Raw genomic sequence first — 17,414 nt, 5'->3', positions numbered from 1 at the left:
ATGCGACATACAGGATGTTACTTTCCTGACCAGGGATCAACCTGTACCCCCTGCATTGGAAGTTCAGAGTCTTAACCACTAGACCATCAGCCAAGTCCCTCTCTCTTTTATTTAATATTTATAATCATCTACTTTGGACCAGGACCTTTGTTAGGTGCAGGGAATACAAGATGAATAAGATACACCCAGTAACTCCAACTTGAAACCACAGATGGTCGTGTTAGCACCTTCCCGGGTCTGCACAATTCTAGAGAACTGAGAATGCCAGCCCCACCCCCACCCCCGGTCCCTTAGAGAGCACGAAAACTGGCCAGGACCCCCAATAGCAAGTCCAAAGTTATCCTGATGGGGATGTTGAGATGGTGAGGTGGGAGATCTTTCTCCTACTATTTTTCTGAAATGACAACTGTGGGACATAATGACTTTAATGAAAACCAAAATTAAATAAAGAGAGGGCTGATAAATGACCTGCATGAATGTCTCAGTGTAGAAAATTCATTCGAGCCAATAAGTTCAAAACAATAAATAAAACACCTTCTTTGCCTAAAGAGGTGTGGTGATTATTCAAACCATCTGGGTGAGGTCCTCACCTGCCCACTTCCCTTCCTGTATAGACATATTCAGTAAGGAGTTGTCTAACAACTGGAAGACTTTAAAAAGCTGGGGTTTTGAGTTATTTTCTTTCAGACCAGCAAGCCCATGAGGTAGAGAGAAAATGAAAGGTACAGAAATACTTCAAGATTCAAGTTCATATCCATCTGACTTGCTGAAGCATCAACACAAAAACAAAAGCCAAAATAAGGAATAAATTCAAAGATGAATTTCTTGGAAACTAGAGAATTTTGCCTCTGGGGTTTTGTTACAGACCTAAGGAATGCTGATGGAGTCACTCAGATTTCAGTTTCAGTTTTTATCCTGCCATGAGCCACCATGACTATTAGGTAGAACCAGACGTACAGAGTAGCTTCAGGCAATGAAAGGGAACTGGAAAAATATTTGATATTAATACCATATGTTACCTTCTGATTTCTGTACAAGTATGTTTCAGACTCTCTAGAATACTCTTTAATCATCATAGAGTTTTCTTTCTTTTTCTTTTTTGAAAAGGTTTATTGGTGTATAGTTGATTTACAATGCTATAAGTTTCTGCTGTACAGGAAAGTGAATCAATTATACATATACATATGTTCATTTCTTTGCAGGTTCTTTTCCCATAGAAATTACTACAGAGCACTAAGTAGAGTTCCCTATATAGTAGGTCCTTATCAGTTGTCCATTTTATACATACTAGTGTGTATATGTCAATCTTAAGCTTCTGATTTATCCCTCCCCACCCCCACTCCCCATTTTGCCTTTGGTAACTATAAGATTGCTTTTGAAATCTGCCAGTCTGTTTTGTAAATAAGCTCATTTATGTCATTTTTTAAAAATCAGATTCCACATGCGAGTGATATCGTATAAAATTGTCTTTGTCTGGCTTACTTCACTTAGTACAATCATCTCTAGGTTCGTCCATATTGCTGCAAACGGAATTATTTCTTTTCTTTTTTTTTCCACAGAGCTTTCTAATAGATGGGGTAGAGTCTGTGTTGAAGGAAAAGTGTGGAGAGTCCGGACTGTGAAATGTTTTCTAGTGGAGGAAATAAAGAAAGTCATGTGTTTTTTCAGAATAAATTCAGTAAAATATAAGAATAACATTGTTTACCTCTGAAAGGCTTATTTGAAATTATTTCTCCCCAAAGTGTAGATCATCAGCTGCGTTATTTTTCAGGTGTGTTTCGGTTTGAATGATAAGTTCCTGTTTGCCTGTCACTCTCATCATCAGACAACAATGCTCCTGGGGAAAGAGCCAGGAGAGACCTTAGCTGGGAGCCTCTCAGCCTGACATGAGACCAGCTGCTCGGAGATGCTTCCTTCACGAGTGCAGGTCATTCGTTTATCTTCCCCACTTCATGGAAAAACCTGGGACCAGGGCACGAGTGGTTTAGATTGCTGCTCAAACTGTGCTTTGGTGCCATTTAAACTGGCCCCAGGTACACTCATTTATGCTGTCGTTTCCTTCCGCAGGAGTGCAGACTTGCTTGACAAGCTGAGTATCAGGGACAGGCCAATTTATAAATGTTTAGTCAACTTTAAGTAATGATTGTAACTTTAAGTAGTAGGAAACCATTTAAATCTGTATCAAATAGGCTTTTTTTGTAACTGATAAAGTGCAGTCTATTCGTGCAGTAAATCTCATTAATAAGTACTACTACAAGTGCTAGTCTCTTTGGAAGGACCCATGAATAAACTGTACCAAAAAAGAAGTGAAAACTACAACCTCTCATTGCTCTAAAATAAGTGATTAATGGGAGTTACCTGGCAGTCCAGGGGTTGGGACTCTGCACTTTCACAGGTGTAGCCCTGGGTTCAATCCCTGGTCCTGGAACTGAGATCCCAGAGGCATGGTCAAAAATAAAAGTGAAATGAAGTAAAATATGATTAATTAGTGCAATTTAAATGGACTGATTTGGAAACAAAAAAATGTTGTCCCAGTTCTCATTACCTGAAAAAAAGAACATTATACTGGTACTATAGCTGTAGGCAAATACATTTTTCAACCAAAAGAGTACTGTAATTTACATGGATGGGTGGAAAGGGCTGTGAGGGGATAGGGCATGTGTGGACCCAGATTCATGTTGTTATTATTTACACGTTTATTTCGAACAACTCAAATATTTCTAATCATTAACCTGCTGATTCTCAAAACATTTCTCTGAAGTAGGAATGGGGCAACATATAATTCATGGCCATTGACTTTTAGAGGAATATGCTGTGTGTCTCTATTTTTAATCCTATTTACTATTTCTGCTTAAATTCTCTGTTAGACTGAGAAAAGTTATGTGCAATTTGAAATGTCTAGAAATTCAAATAAGCCTGTGATTTGTGCTTCTCCACTTGCCAAATGTCGATTAGAATTAATTCAGTCAGTTCAGTCACTCAGCCATGTCAGACTCCTTGCAAACCCATGGCAGCATGCCAGGCTTCCCTGTCCATCACCAACTCCCAGATCTTGCTCAAACTGATGTCCATCGAGTCAGTGATGCCATCCAACCATCTCATCCTCTGTCATCCCCTTCTCTTCCTGCCTTCAATCTTTCCCAGCATCAGGGTCTTTTTCAATGAGTTAGTGCTTCTCATCAGGTGGCCAAAGTATTAGAGCTTCAGCTTCAGCATCAGTCCTTCCAATGAATATTCAGGACTGAGTTCCTTTTTTTTTTTTTTTTTACTTTACAATATTGTATTGGTTTTGTCATACATTGACACGATTTCCTTTAGGACTGACTGATTTGATCTCCTTGCAATCCAAGGGACTCTCAAGAGTCTTCTCCAATGCCACAGTTAAAAGCACCAATTCTTTGGTGCTCAGCTTTCTTTATAGTCCAACTCTCACATCCATACATGACTAATGGAAAAACCATAGCTTTTACTAGACTCAGACCTTTGTTGGTTAAGTAATGTCTCTGCTTTTTATTTTTTATTTATTTATTTTTTAAAGTTTATTTATTTTAGTTGGAGGCTAATTACTTTATAATATTGTAGTGGTTTTTGCCATACATTGATAGGAATCAGCCTTTTTAATATGCTGTCTAGGTTGGTCATAGCTTTTCTTCCAAGGAGCAAGTGTCTTTTAATTTAGAGTCTTAATTTAGAGTTAGTTAGGGCTTCACAGGAGAAGGCAATGGCAACCCACTCCAGTACTCTTGCCTGGAGAATCCCATGGACAGAGGAGCCTGGTAGGCCACAGTCCATGGGGTCACTAAGAGTCAGACGTGACTGAGTGACTTCACTTTCACTTTTCATTTTCATGCACTCTAGAAGGAAATGGCAACCCACTCCAGTATTCTTGCCTGGAGAATCTCAGGGACAGAGGAGCCTGTTGGGCTGCCATCTATGGTGTCGCACAGAGTCGGACACGACTGATGTGACTTAGCAGCAGCGGCAGGGCTTCACAATACAATGTGAAGAATGGATGAAACTAGTAGGGTAACCTAAGGGGTGATGCATACTTTTTCTCATTTACAGCATTTCCAACATTTCTGATATAAATTGCTAAAAAAGAGTTCTTAACATTTTCATAGAAAACTGGTGAATAAAATTATTTCAGACTTACAGTCAAATTACATACTACCCAAGAAAACACCTTTGTTGAACAACCTTTGTTCAACTCTGGAGTTGAAATTAGTTGGCAGTAACTTTGAATTGTTCACTGTGGTGTCTCCAGTTCAGTCCAGTCACTCAGTTGTGTCCGACTCCTTGCGACCCCATGAATCGCAGCACGCCAGGCCTCCGTGTCCATCACCAACTACCCAAACCCATGTCCATCGAGTCGGTGATGCCATCCAGCCATCTCATCCTCTGTCGTCCCCTTCCCCTCCTGCCCCCAATCCTTCCCAGCATTAGGGTCTTTTCCAATGAGTCAACTCCTTGCATGAGGTGGCCAAAGTATTGGAGTTTCAGCTTCAACATCAGTCCTTCCAATGAACACCCAGGCAAAGTCTCGTTTATCATCAGTGAACAGAAATATTCTTTGAATGACTATGGGTGGGAAAATCATTAAAATTTTATCTCTCCCCAGAGCCTTTCAAATATATAGAAGTCTGCAAAGGAGCAGCTCTGTCTTCAGGGAATTGTGTGCAGATGAGTTTATCGGATGGTGGGCATCATTGGATGAACATCAGTCATAAGGGATGCAGGTTGCTCTCACTTTCTTATTTCCTTGTCTCCCTGATTAGAGAGAAAGCTTAGGAAGAGAAGACACAGTCCCTGAAGATTTGGCAGCCTCTCTGGGGGGAACAAACATGAGCAAACAATCATGTCCCACGTGGCAAACACTTCCCGAGCCCAGGAGAGGGAAGTTACTGACGGCAAATGTGAAGCAAAGTTCTCCTAAAACAAATGAAAACAGCAGTGGAATATTTGACTATGTGATGCTGGAAGATGGTCAAGTAACTGGAGGAAGGCAGGAGACTTTAAGGGTTCCCCACCTCTTGTCCACCCCCGCTGGTTCTTTGTTCACTTGATGAGAACTATTACTCAGCAATAAAAAGAAAAGTACTGATACTGAAGCATGGATAAATCCTGAAACTATTAACTAAATGAAAGAGCTAGTCACAAACACCAAAAATCTTATGATTCCATTTATATGAAATGCTCAGAACATGCAAGTCATTTGAGCCAGATTGTAGACTGGATGTCACTTAGGGCTGGTGGAGATGAGGGAGCTGGGGTGATGACTAAAGAGTATGAAGTTTCAAAATTTATCAAATTGTATTCTATATGAATTATGCCTGAATAAATTGTTATTCGAAAGACAATTTTAAGGGTAGAGAGAAAAGGTAAGAAAATTGGTTAAGTGATTAAATGGAGTATTAAGCTCCTGAGCCCTGTAATGCATTAAGGTAGGTTTCTCCCATCTTTTTCATGAATTTTAAAGACTCGGTGTTGAAAATAATTAAAGATTTTGAAGGTAGGAAAAGATATGGAAGAGACCTAGTAGGTCTTGCTTTTCTTCAGTTACAATAAGAAACCAATAATACCAAAAGAAAGAGTACTTGTTCTCTACAGTTCAGTTCAGTTTAGTTGCTCAGTCATGTCCAACTCTTTGCGACCCCACGGACTGCAGCACGCCAGGCTTCCCTGTCTATCACCAACTCCTAGAGCTTGCTCAAATTCATGTCCATTGAGTCAGTGATGCCATCCAGCCATCTCTTCCTCTGTCATCCCCTTCTCCTGCCTTCAATCTTGCCTAGCATCAGGGGCTTTTCCAGTGAGTCGGCTCTTCGCATCAGGTGGCCAAAGTATTGGAGTTTCAGCTTCAACATCAGTCCTTCCAATGAATATTCAGCACTGATTTCCTTTAGGATGGACTGGTTTGATCTCCTTGCAGTCTAAGGGACTCTCAAGAGTCTTCTCCAACACCACAGTTCAAAAGCATCAATTCTTTGGTGCTCAGCTTTCTTTATAGTCCAACTCTCACATCTATATATGACCACTGGAAAAACCATAGCCTTGACTAGACGGACCTTTGTTGGCAAAGTAATGTCCCTGCTTTTTAATATGCTGTCTAGGTTGGTCATAACTTTTCTTCCAAGGAGTAAGCATCTTTTAATTTCATGGCTGCAGTCACTATCTGCAGTGATTTTGGAGCCCCAAAAAATAAAGTCTGCCACTGTTCACCCTGTTGTTGTTCTCTACATTTAAATTTAAAAAAAGAAAGTGACTAACGATCTTGTCATTGTGAATTTTTGCATGCTGCCAATGTTCTCTGGTCAAAATGCAAGGTTTATACATAAATCATGTGTTAGAGGAGAATGTTACTACATATTTTACAAGTGCAATAAGCTTCTAAAATAAACAAGAGCTTATTAAAAATCTACACAGGGGTCCCATTGCCAGGATGAAGAATGCCCACCTATCAATCCTTGTGTTTCCTACTCTGTAACCCAATTCCAAATCTCACTTTGTCAAGTTTCCTCCTCTGAAAACAGCTAACATTGGTCCTCTGTTGATATCTGAGTTGAGTCCCTGTTCTTTTTGTAGGTATGCCTGCCTGGAAATGGTCCTTCTCTAGCTGTGTCATTGCAAAGGTATTCTCATGTGTGGGTTATTCAAATTGTTTCTGGGATGAGGATGAGCAGCAGAAATTTCTATGTTACCATTTTGCTACCATCACACTTTGACAGTTATTATTTAACTTCCTGTACTATCACTAGAAATAACAGTTTGCTTACAGCAAGTCTGATTATAGGAGAGAAGAAAAACTTTTCCTCCATCCTCTTAAGTTCAATAAGTGAGCATGCAAATTAAACAACAACAAACGACAGATTAACAGAAGAAAAGTTCAGTTTGTCTGCATAAAGAGGGTTTCACAGAACAGAAGTGAAAACCCGAAGAGATGGTTAGAAAGTACATTTATACACAGTTTTAACAAAGGGAGACACAATTGTGGAGAAGTGAGTATACAAAGGAAAAAAGGGGTTTGGGCTCTGGGAACAGTAAATTGTGGAATGGGAACTCCATAAGAAAAACTACTGAAAGATGAGGGTTATTTTAGTAAGATTGGTTTCAGTGCCACCTTTCATAAGAAGTCATCTCTCTTAGGAAAAAAGAGAAAAGGTGTTTTGTTTTTTTTTTTTTAATATCCAGAATATAGAACATTAAAGAATCTGCAAAGTTTTAAATAAAAGTCCGTACAATTATAGTCATACTTCTAAGTTAATTCAATCCCACATCATTATTTCTTGCTTTGTTTCATCCTGGGTTGGATGTTTCATGAACACAACAGCTTCTCCACTAGAGTCCTGGAAATTCCTTCCTTTTATGTTGACGATGAAGCACTTTGGCCTGTACTTGATTGCAAAAGCTTTCAAGAAATCACCAGAGTAAAACAATAAATGTCTGTGAATAATGGAAGACTTAAATGGCCACGGTTAAAGATCTGATGAGAGTTCATTATAACGTGACTGACAAGAAAATCTTTTTGTTTCTGTGACATATAGCTTTAAACTGGAATTATGGCAGATATTTATTCTGGGACATATCACGGACAGCAACAACACTGACAAATTTTTAGGAGGTTTACACAATTTCTGAAATGCTTATCTTAACAGCATACATCATGCAAATATAACCTAAGGGAGGTTTAAGAATGCTGCTTATGTAATTTAACATATCAAACCAAATTAGTTTAACATATCTCTTGATAAGATGAGAAAACAAATCCTTTGAGATTCTCCAAGAGCCTTCTGGGAAATCTCAAAGTCAGTTAGAGGTCAAGGACATTTCATTTAGAATTTGATTCGGGAAGTTGTCAAAATGTCAAAGGATTTGAACACTTGATGAAATAAGACCAAAGGTCACTGTGAAACAATGCTTGCACATGTACTTTGCTGCTGCAGTCGGTTCCGACTCTTTGCGACCCAGTGGACTGTAGCCAGCCAGGCTCCCCATCCATGGGATTCTCCAGACAAGAATATGGAGTGGGTTGCCATGCCTTCCTCCAGGGGATCTTCCTGACCCAGGAATCGAACCCACATCTCTTTACTGCTCCTGCACTAGCATCTGGGTTTCCTATCGCTAGCTAGCATCACCTGGGAAACAATGCTTAGTTATCCATTTAAGCAAAATGATAATGAAAGATTTTTAGAGACATCAGAAAAATGGCAACATAGGAGAACCCCATCATCCCATCCCCACTCCCCACCCCCCGACACAAAGATCAACAACTGGACAGAGTTGGGGAGAAAGATATATTTCTCTACCCTCAGGCATCTTCTGGGTGGGTTAAGAATTAAATTGACAGGAGACAGATTAACAGGATTAATTGGTGCAGATTAAATGCACCAAAAGTTTTATAATAGGTACACACGGGAGAGACCCAGGAAAACTGAATAAGCTGCCAAAATGGGCAAAGATCTCACCTTCAACACAACCTTCTACTAAAAACAAAAGAGGAAGTTGAGAGTGGGGAGGTTACCAGGAAAAGCACAGGAATCAAGGGTGATGTTGATGCAGATTTAAGTCCTGGTCTTCTCCACTGATAAGAATTTCTGGAGATTTAGTCATCCTCTTCTTCCTGGAGCAGAGAGGGAGTTGTTGTTGCTCAGTCGCTCAGTTATGTCCGACTCTTTGGGACCCCATGGACTGTAGCCTGCCAAGCTCCTCTGTCCATGCGATTTCCCAGGCAAAAATACTAGAGTGGGTTTCCATTTCCTCCTCCAGGGGATCTTCCACACCCAGGGATTGAAGCAGCATCTCCTGCTTGGAAGGTGGATTCTTTACTACTGAACCACCAGGGAAGCCCACAGAGAGAAAGATATCCTTACAAATAAAGATGTTTCTTACATGGTTTTCAGATTCCTTTCCATGTTGGCTGTTGCTCAGAAAATAATCAGGTTAAAACAAGTAATGTGCCAGAGAGATATGTTTTAGGGTGGCAAATTCTGCTCCCCTACAACAGCTATCCACAAAATAGGTGGGAGATGTTGGGAGTCCACATAGGAAGTTTTAGCAAGACGGTAGAAGAAAACCCTGAGAATAATTGCCCAAGAAAGGAAGAAAAACAGCTTCCTTCTGCCTGCATCATCCCATCCCTGAAGCCAGCATTGCTCAGCGCCAAGAAGGAACTTCCCAGCTAGAAAGAGCTCCCTCACCAGGAGAGGAAGAGCTGCATAAGCGGCCTGCTCCTCCCTCCTCTAGGGGAGCTATGCAAACACCCAGCTTTGGCTTCACCCCCGCCCCTCACCCAGACCAGCAAAACTGAGACATATAGAAGCAGCTGCCAAGGAGAATGAAAAGCAGAGGCTATTATTAGCAGACACACAATGGGAGCATTTATAGTTCACTGAGGCTTGCTTTGTAGAAAACCTCAGCGGATTTAATCGCTGATGAAGCTGACATTGATACCACAGGTGTTCATGACACTGTGCAGGGCCCTGTAGGGCTGCTCCTGGGCACAAGGCCTTTGTGTCCCCCGTTTCTTTGATTACAGGAAACAGCCCTCATTCAACCTCCATGACCTTCCCTGAGTTCCAACGGGCAGATTCAAGTAGTCGTTAATTACGGGAGGGAGGTGATAGGAGACCTGGGATAAACAATAAAGAGCAGCCTTGAGGCAGGTCCTGTTTCCCCAGCCAGCTGAGGCAGGAGGTGGATGTCCATCCCCACTTACCCTGAACCCACCCAACCCCTGCCAAAGCGATTAGAGATTCATTCCCTGTAGACCAAACACTCTAAGAGGAGAATAGCAAGATATTTGAGAGAGGAGGCTGGGCCCTGCCCAGTCCACATATTTCTCATTGTGGAAGTCAGGAGACCCCCCCAACCACACATGCACAGAAAGGTTCCTTGAAGCTCAAAGGGGAAGTGATGTTAACTAATGTCAGACTACCCAGACGCCTTTCTGTGTGCACATGTGGGAAGACCCAGAGATCAGGATCAAATATGTGATCCTGAGATCAGAGACCAAATATGGACTCTGAATCAAACAAATCAAAATGATTGGCCAAAGGAAACCTGGAAGAAATGTTCCATAAAAGTAATTCAAACTGAGGTAGAAATTACCAGGCAGTCAGTGTAGAACACTGAGACCTTGGTCTTGTTTTCAGTAAACATTCTGAATTTCTGGAATGTGTCTTTAGTCTGATAAATTATCAGCACTCAGATCCAGTTCATCCGTTCAGTCCCTCAGCCCTGTTAGACTCTTGTGACCCCATGGACTGCAATATACCAGACTTCCCTGTCCCTCACCAACTCCTGGAGCTTGCACAAACTCATGTCCATCGAGTCGGTGATGCTATCAAATCATCTCATCCTCTGTTGTCCCCTTCTCCTCCTGCCTTCAATATTGCCCAGCATCAGGGTCTTTTCCAAGGAGTCAGTTCTTCCTATCAGGTGGCTAAAGTATTGGAGTTTCAGCTTCAGCATCAGTCCTTCCAATGAACACCCAAGACTGATTTCCTTTAGGATGGACTGGTAGGATCTCCTTGCAGTCTAAGGGACTCTCAGTCTTCTCCAACACCACAGTTCAAAAGCATCAATTCTTCAGCTCTCAGCATTCTTTATAGTCCAACTCTCACATCCATATATGACCACTGGAAAAACCATAGCCATGACTAGATGGACCTTTGTTGGCAAAGTAATGTCTCTGCTTTTTAATATGCTGAATAGGTTGGTCATAGCTTGTCTTCCAAGGAGTAAGCATCTTTTAATTTCATGGCTACAGTCACCATCTGAAGTGATTTGGAGACCAAGAAAATAAAGTCTGTCACTATTTACACAGTTTCCCCATCTATTTGCCATGATGTGATGGGACCGGATGCCATGATCTTCATTTCCTGAATGTTCACTTTTAAGTCAACTTTTTCACTCTCCTCTTTCACTTTCATCAAGAGGCTCTTTAGTTCAGTTCACTTCAGTCGCTCAGTCATGTCTGACTCTTTGCGACCCCATGAATCGCATCATGCCAGGCCTCCCTGTCCATCACCAACTCCCGAAGTTTACTCAAACTCATGCCCATCGAGTCCGTGATGCCATCCAGCCATCTCATCCTCTGTTGTCCCCTTCTCCTCCTGCCCCCAATCCCTCCCAGCATCAGGGTCTTTTCCGATGAGTCAACTCCTCGCATGAGGTAGCCAAAGCACTGGAGTTTCAGCTTCAGCATCAGCCCTTCCAATGAACACCCAGGACTGATCTCCTTTAGGATGGACTGGTTGGATCTCCTTGCAGTCCAAGGGACTCTCAAGAGGCTTCTCCAACACCACAGTTCAAAAGCATCAATTTTTCAGTGTTCAGCTTTCTTCACAGTCCAACTCTCACATCCATACATGACCACTGGAAAAACCATAACCTTGACCATATGGACCTTTGTTGGCAAAGTAATGTCTCTGCTTTTTAATATGTTATCTAGGTTGGTCATAACTTTCCTTCCAAGGAGTAAGCGTCTTTTAATTTCATGGCTGCAATCACCATCTGCAGTGATTTTGGAGCCCAAGAAAATAAAGTCTGACACTGTGTCCACTGTCTCCCCATCTATTTTCCATGAAGTGGTGGGACCAGATGCCATGATCTTAGTTTTCTGAATGTTGAGCTTTAAGCCCACTTTTTCACTCTCCTCTTTCACCTTCATCAAGAGGCTTTTTAGTTCCTCTTCATTTTCTGCTATAAGGGTGGTGTCATCTGCATATCTGAGGTTATTGACATTTCTCCTGGCAATCTTGATTCCAGCTTGTGCTTCGTCCAGCCCAGCGTTTCTCATGATGTACTCTGCATAGAAGTTAAATAAGCAGGGTGACAATATACAACCTTGACGTACTGCTTTTCCTATTTGGAACCAGTCTGTTGGTCCATGTCCAGTTCTAACTGTTGCTTCCTGACCTGCATATGGGTTTCTCAAGAGGCAGGTCAGGTGGTCTGGTATTCCCATCTCTTTAAGAATTTTCCACAGTTTATTGTGATCCACACAGTCAAAGGCTTTGGCATAGTCAATAAAGCAGAAATAGATGTTTTTCTGGAACTCTCTGGCTTTTTTGATGATCCAGCGGATGTTGGCAATTTTGATCTCTTGTTCCTCTGCCTTTTCTAAAACCAGCTTGAACATCTGGAAGTTCATGGTTCACGTATTGCTGAAGCCTGGCTTGGAGAATTTTGAGCATTTCTTTACTAGCGTGTGAGATGAGTGCAGTTGTGCAGTAGTTTGAGCATTCTTTGGCATTGCCTTTCTTAGGGATTGGAATGAAAACTGACTTTTTCCAGTCCTGTGGCCACTGCTGAGTTTTCCAAATTTGCTGGCATATTGTGTGCAGCACTTTCACAGCATCATCTTTCTGGATTTGAAATAGCTCAACTGGAATTCAATCACATCCACTAGCTTTCTTTGTAGTGATGCTTTCTGAGGCCCAACTGACTTCACATTCCAGGATGTCTGGCTCTAGGTGAGTGATCACACCACTGTGATTATCTGAGTCATGAAGATCTTTTTCGTACAGTTCTTCTGTGTATTCTTGCCACCTCTTTTTAATATCTTCTGCTTCTGTTAGGTCCATACAATTTCTGTCATTTATCGAACCCATCTTTGCGTGAAATGTTCCCTTGGTATCTCTAATTTTCTTGAAGGGATCTTTAGTCTTCTTTCCCATTCTGTTGTTTTCCTCTATTTCTTTGCATTGATTGCTGAGGAAGGCTTTCTTATCTCTCCTGGCTATTCTTTGGAACTCTGCATTCAAATGGGAATATCTTTCCTTTTCTCCTTGCTTTTCGCTTCTCTTCTTTTCACAGCTATTTGTAAGGCCTTCTCTTATTTTCTGCCATAAGGGTGGTATAATCTGCATATCTGAGGTTATTGATATTTTCCCTGGCAATCTTGATTCTAGCCTGTGCTTCATCCAGCCCGGCATTTCACATGATGTACTCTGCACAGACGTTGAATAAGCAGGGTGACAATATACAGCCTTGATGTACTCCCTTTCCAATTTGGAACCAGTCTGTTGTTCCATGTCCAGTTCTAACTGTTGCTTCTTGATCTGCATACAGATTTCTCAGGAGGCATCTCTTGAAGAATTTTCCAGAGTCTGTTGTGATCCAAACAGTCAAAGGCTTTGGTATAGTCAATAAAGCAGAAATAGATGTTTTTCTGAAATTCTCTTGCTTTTTCTGTGATCCAACTGATGTTGGCAATTTGGTCTCTGATTCCTCTGCCTTTTCTAAATCCAGCTTGAACATTTGGAATTTCACAGGTCATGTACTGTTGAAGCCTAGCTTGGAGAATTTTGAGTATTACTTTGCTAGGTTGTGAGATGAGTACAATTGTGTGATAATCTAAACATTCTTTGGCATTGCCCTTCTGTGGGATTGGAATGAAAACTGACCTTTCCCAATCCTGTGGCCATTGCTGAGTTTTCCAAATTTGCTGGCATATTGAGTGCAGCACTTTAACAGCATCATTTTTAGGATTTGAAGTAGCTCAACTGGAATTCCATCACCCCTGCTAGCTTTGTGTAGGGTCTCCTGCATTGCAGGTGGATTCTTTACCAACTGAGCTATGAGGGAAACCCCTCAGATGCAGGGAAGGTCAGCAATTAACTTCATTCCATATGCTTGAGGGGAAAACAACTGGTGATCATTAATCTTTCATTCCAATCCCAAAGAAAGGCAATGCCAAAGAATGCTCAAACTACCACACAATTGCATTCATCTCACACGCCAGTAGAGTAATACTCAAAATTCTCCAAGCCAGGCTTCAGCAATATGTGAACCGTGAACTTCCAGATGTTCAAACTGGTTTTATTTATTTATTTATTTATTAAAAAATATGGAACGCTTCACAAATTTGCGTGTCATCCTTGCGCAGGGGCCATGCTAATCTTCTCTGTATCGTTCCAATTTTAGTATATGTGCTGCCGAAGTGAGCACTCAAACTGGTTTTAGAAAAGGCAGAGGAACAAGAGATCAAAATTGCCAACATCCGCTGGATCATTGAAAAAGCCAGAGAGTTCCAGAAAAACATCTATTTCTGCTTTACTGACTATGCCAAAGCCTTTGACTGTGTGGATCATAATAAACTGTGGAAAATTCTGAAAGAGATGGGAATACCAGACCACCTGACTTGCCTCTTGAGAAACCTGTGTGCAGGTCAGGAAGCAACAGTTAGAACTGGACATGGACCAACAGACTGGTTCCAAATAGGAAAAGCAGTACGTCAAGGTTGTATATTGTCACCCTGCTTATTTAACTTCTATGCAGAGTACATCTTGTGAAATCCCGGGGCTGGACGAAGCACAAGCTGGAATCAAGATTGCCAGGAGAAATGTCAATAACCTCAGATATGCAGATGACACCACCCTCATGGCAGAAAGTGAAGAGGAACTAAAGAGCCTCTTGATGAAAGTGAAAGAGGAGAGTGAAAAAGTTGCCTTAAAACTCAACATTCAGAAAACTAAGATCATGGCATCTGGTCTCATCACCTCATAGCAAATAGATGGGGCAACAGTGGAAACAGTAGCTGACTTTATTTTTCTGGGCTCCAAAATCATTGCAGATAGTGATTGCAGCCATGAAATTAAAAGACGCTTACTCCTTGGAAGGAAAGTTATGACCAACCTAGACAGCATATTAAAAAGCAGACATTACTTTGTCAATAAAGGTCCATATGGTCAAGGTTATGGTTTTTCCAGTGGTCATGTATGGATGTGAGAGTTGAACTATAAAGAAAGTTGAGTGCCGAGAATTGATGCTTTTGCACTGTGGTGTTGGAGAAGCCTCTTGAGAGTCCCTTGGATTGCAAAGAGATCCAACCAGTCCATCCAAAAGGAGATCAGTCCTGGGTGTTCATTGGAAGAACTGATGCTGAAGCTGAAACTCCAATACTTTGGCCACCTGATGCAAAGAGCTGACTCATCGGAAAACACCCTGATGCTGGGAAAGATTAAGGGCAGGAGGAGAAGGGGACAACGGAAGATGGGATGGTTGGATGGCATCACCGACTCGATGGACATGGGTTTGGGTGGACTCCAGGAGTTGGTGATGGACAGGGGGGCCTGGCGTGCTACGGTTCATGGGGTCTCAAAGAGTCGGACAGGACTGAGCAACTGAACTGAACTGAACTGATCATTAATCTTAAGCCTGGTAAAATGGCCAGGGGGCATGAAAAAGGGTGGAAATTTAATCTAAGGATCAAGAGAAGCCTTAAAGATGTTAAGTATCTTGACCTTTAAGTTGATTGGTTAGAAATAACATGATTTAAGGAAGGATATATAACTGTTGTAAATCATGCCTTTGGGGGACTCTACCCCCTCTATGCTGAGAGCCTTGTACTTTCCTCCTCTTTAGTAAATCCTATTCACTTGCTACCCTGAGTTTTTGCATGTTCGTCGATTCCATTCTTAGACTCCACGGACAAGAACTCGGATTCCTGTCTTAAAACTGCCATGAGGGTGAGACTCTCTCTCACCAAGCCCACCCGTGTGTCTATCCATAGGTACTGTACTGTTTTCTTCTAGTAAAGTAGTGAAACTTTACTGGTTTCACTACTTTGCATCTTTGTGGGGATCTTTTCTGCAAAGCTGAAGGGCCAGGGCCTTGACACTGATCACTGATCTAGTGGCTAGAATTCAGTGCTCTCACCACCACGACCTGATGCTCAATCTCTGACTGGGAACCAAAGCCCTGCTTCAAGCTGCTGCAGGTGGAAGCCACCTGAGATCATTATGAGTTTAACATTTTTATTACCTTTTGAACTAAATGTGTTATATGTGAGAATAATAGAGGAGTTGTGCCCTGTGTGTATGCAGCAAAATGTACTTTGAGGCCTGGCCTACCTGGAGATCATGTAAGGTGCTGAAGATCCCTCTGCCTGGTTGGGTTTGTGCTCACAGTGAGGACCCCACGACTGTGAAGGAGAAGGTGCCTGGGCACCCCGACTCCTGGCATTGCTCCTGAGTGACATGAAGCAGTGGGCAGCCGGCTCCCCGCACAGTGATGGGGATTCCTACTGCATGCACGTCTGAAGGCCGCCAATTAGGAGAAAAACAAAGTCCAAGGCTTTGCAGATATTTTAGCAAATAAGGTCTAATTAGAGGGGGAACATTCTTTGTTTTGATGAATCTCACTTGTTTTCACACATAAAGAAAAACCTGACAAGCCTCCCATTATGGGCTTTCCTTTGTCCAGGACGGAGACTGTGTACTTGCAGAAAACGGACTTCACACACCCTGTAAATGCTGGGGGTCGGGGAGGGTTCAGGGATGAGGTGGGAGGCCCTGGAGACAGTGACCAGGCAACACTCCACTTAATAGATTTCACTCCTCAGATAGGGTTTTTGAATATCCTGGTGTCCGGAGCTCAAGCCAGCCTCCCGTTGCTGACAATACATTAGGTGTTTTCTGATCTCATTAGTTTGGTTCAGTATGTGCTCTGTGGGTCTCCCGGGATGATGGGGGATTTCTGCTGGTTCAGACACCCAGACCAGCAACCAAACCTAAAGAATACATGACGCTCCTGTCAACCGTATTTTAAAATATATGAACTTTTTAACCATTTTATTCTAGAATTTTGACTGTAATATTTACAGACTTTTTATAATAGTAGTGCTGCCAACATATCTCGTGGCTTCCTTGGTGGCTCAGTAGTAAAGAATCCGCCTGCCAATGCAGGAGACATGGGTTCAATCCCTGGGTCAGGAAGATCACCTGGAGAAGGCAAGAAAAAGTCAAGATGCATGAAGATGCCTCCGATTGATTGAAGGAAAATTGCAAAAGGATCTGGGTTTTGTGGGAATCCTAGAAGCTTCATCATCTTATGCATATGCATATGATCATGAGTTGGCCTCCCAGGTGCCACAAATGGTAAAAGAACCCATCTGCCAATGCAGGAGAGATGCAGGTTTGATCCCTGGGTCAGGAAGATCCCCAGAGTAGGGTATGGCAAGCCACTCCAGTGTTCTTGCCTGGAGAATCCCATGGACAGAGGAGCTTGGTGGGCTACAGTCCACGGGGTTGCAAAGAGTTGGAAACAACTGAACAGGCATGCACAAGTATCTTAGTTTTTAAAAAAGTATTCTTTGTCATTGATTAAGAAAACATTTTACTTGTATCAAGTCAAACCCAATTCTTAATTAGCACAAAATAAATATACTGTTATCATTCATGTTATTTCTGTACAAATAACCAAATTAGGGTGACCACTTGACCGTATAATGAATTGTTTGGGCTCAGCTGTTCCATAGCAGAAAAGAGCCAATTTAACATTAGAATTGTTCTTTGAAGCATATAAGTGTGTTGACAATGAGTCTGAAGTTTAAACATTTTCTTACTATGATAATTGAGGGAAGTTCATAGGAAGCCAAAACAGGGGTTTTCTGAGGATAAGAGGGTGTTGCC

At 41.9% G+C, this 17,414-nt stretch overlaps 1 non-coding gene across 1 annotated transcript; it reads right to left on the bottom strand.

Moving 5' to 3' along the window:
- Positions 1 to 13,843: 13,843 nt before the first annotated feature.
- LOC133042936 (U6 spliceosomal RNA) lies at positions 13,844 to 13,950 on the bottom strand. Its single transcript, XR_009689632.1, has one exon. It is a non-coding gene; the product is annotated as a U6 spliceosomal RNA (small nuclear RNA).
- Between the last annotated feature and the right edge of the window lie 3,464 nt (positions 13,951 to 17,414).

The sequence above is a fragment of the Dama dama genome, chromosome 21 (genome assembly GCF_033118175.1).
Source record: "Dama dama isolate Ldn47 chromosome 21, ASM3311817v1, whole genome shotgun sequence".
Classification (NCBI taxonomy): Eukaryota; Metazoa; Chordata; class Mammalia; order Artiodactyla; family Cervidae; genus Dama; species Dama dama.
Note: the sequence above shows the minus strand (reverse complement) of the source record. Positions and strands in the feature narration are given on the sequence as shown.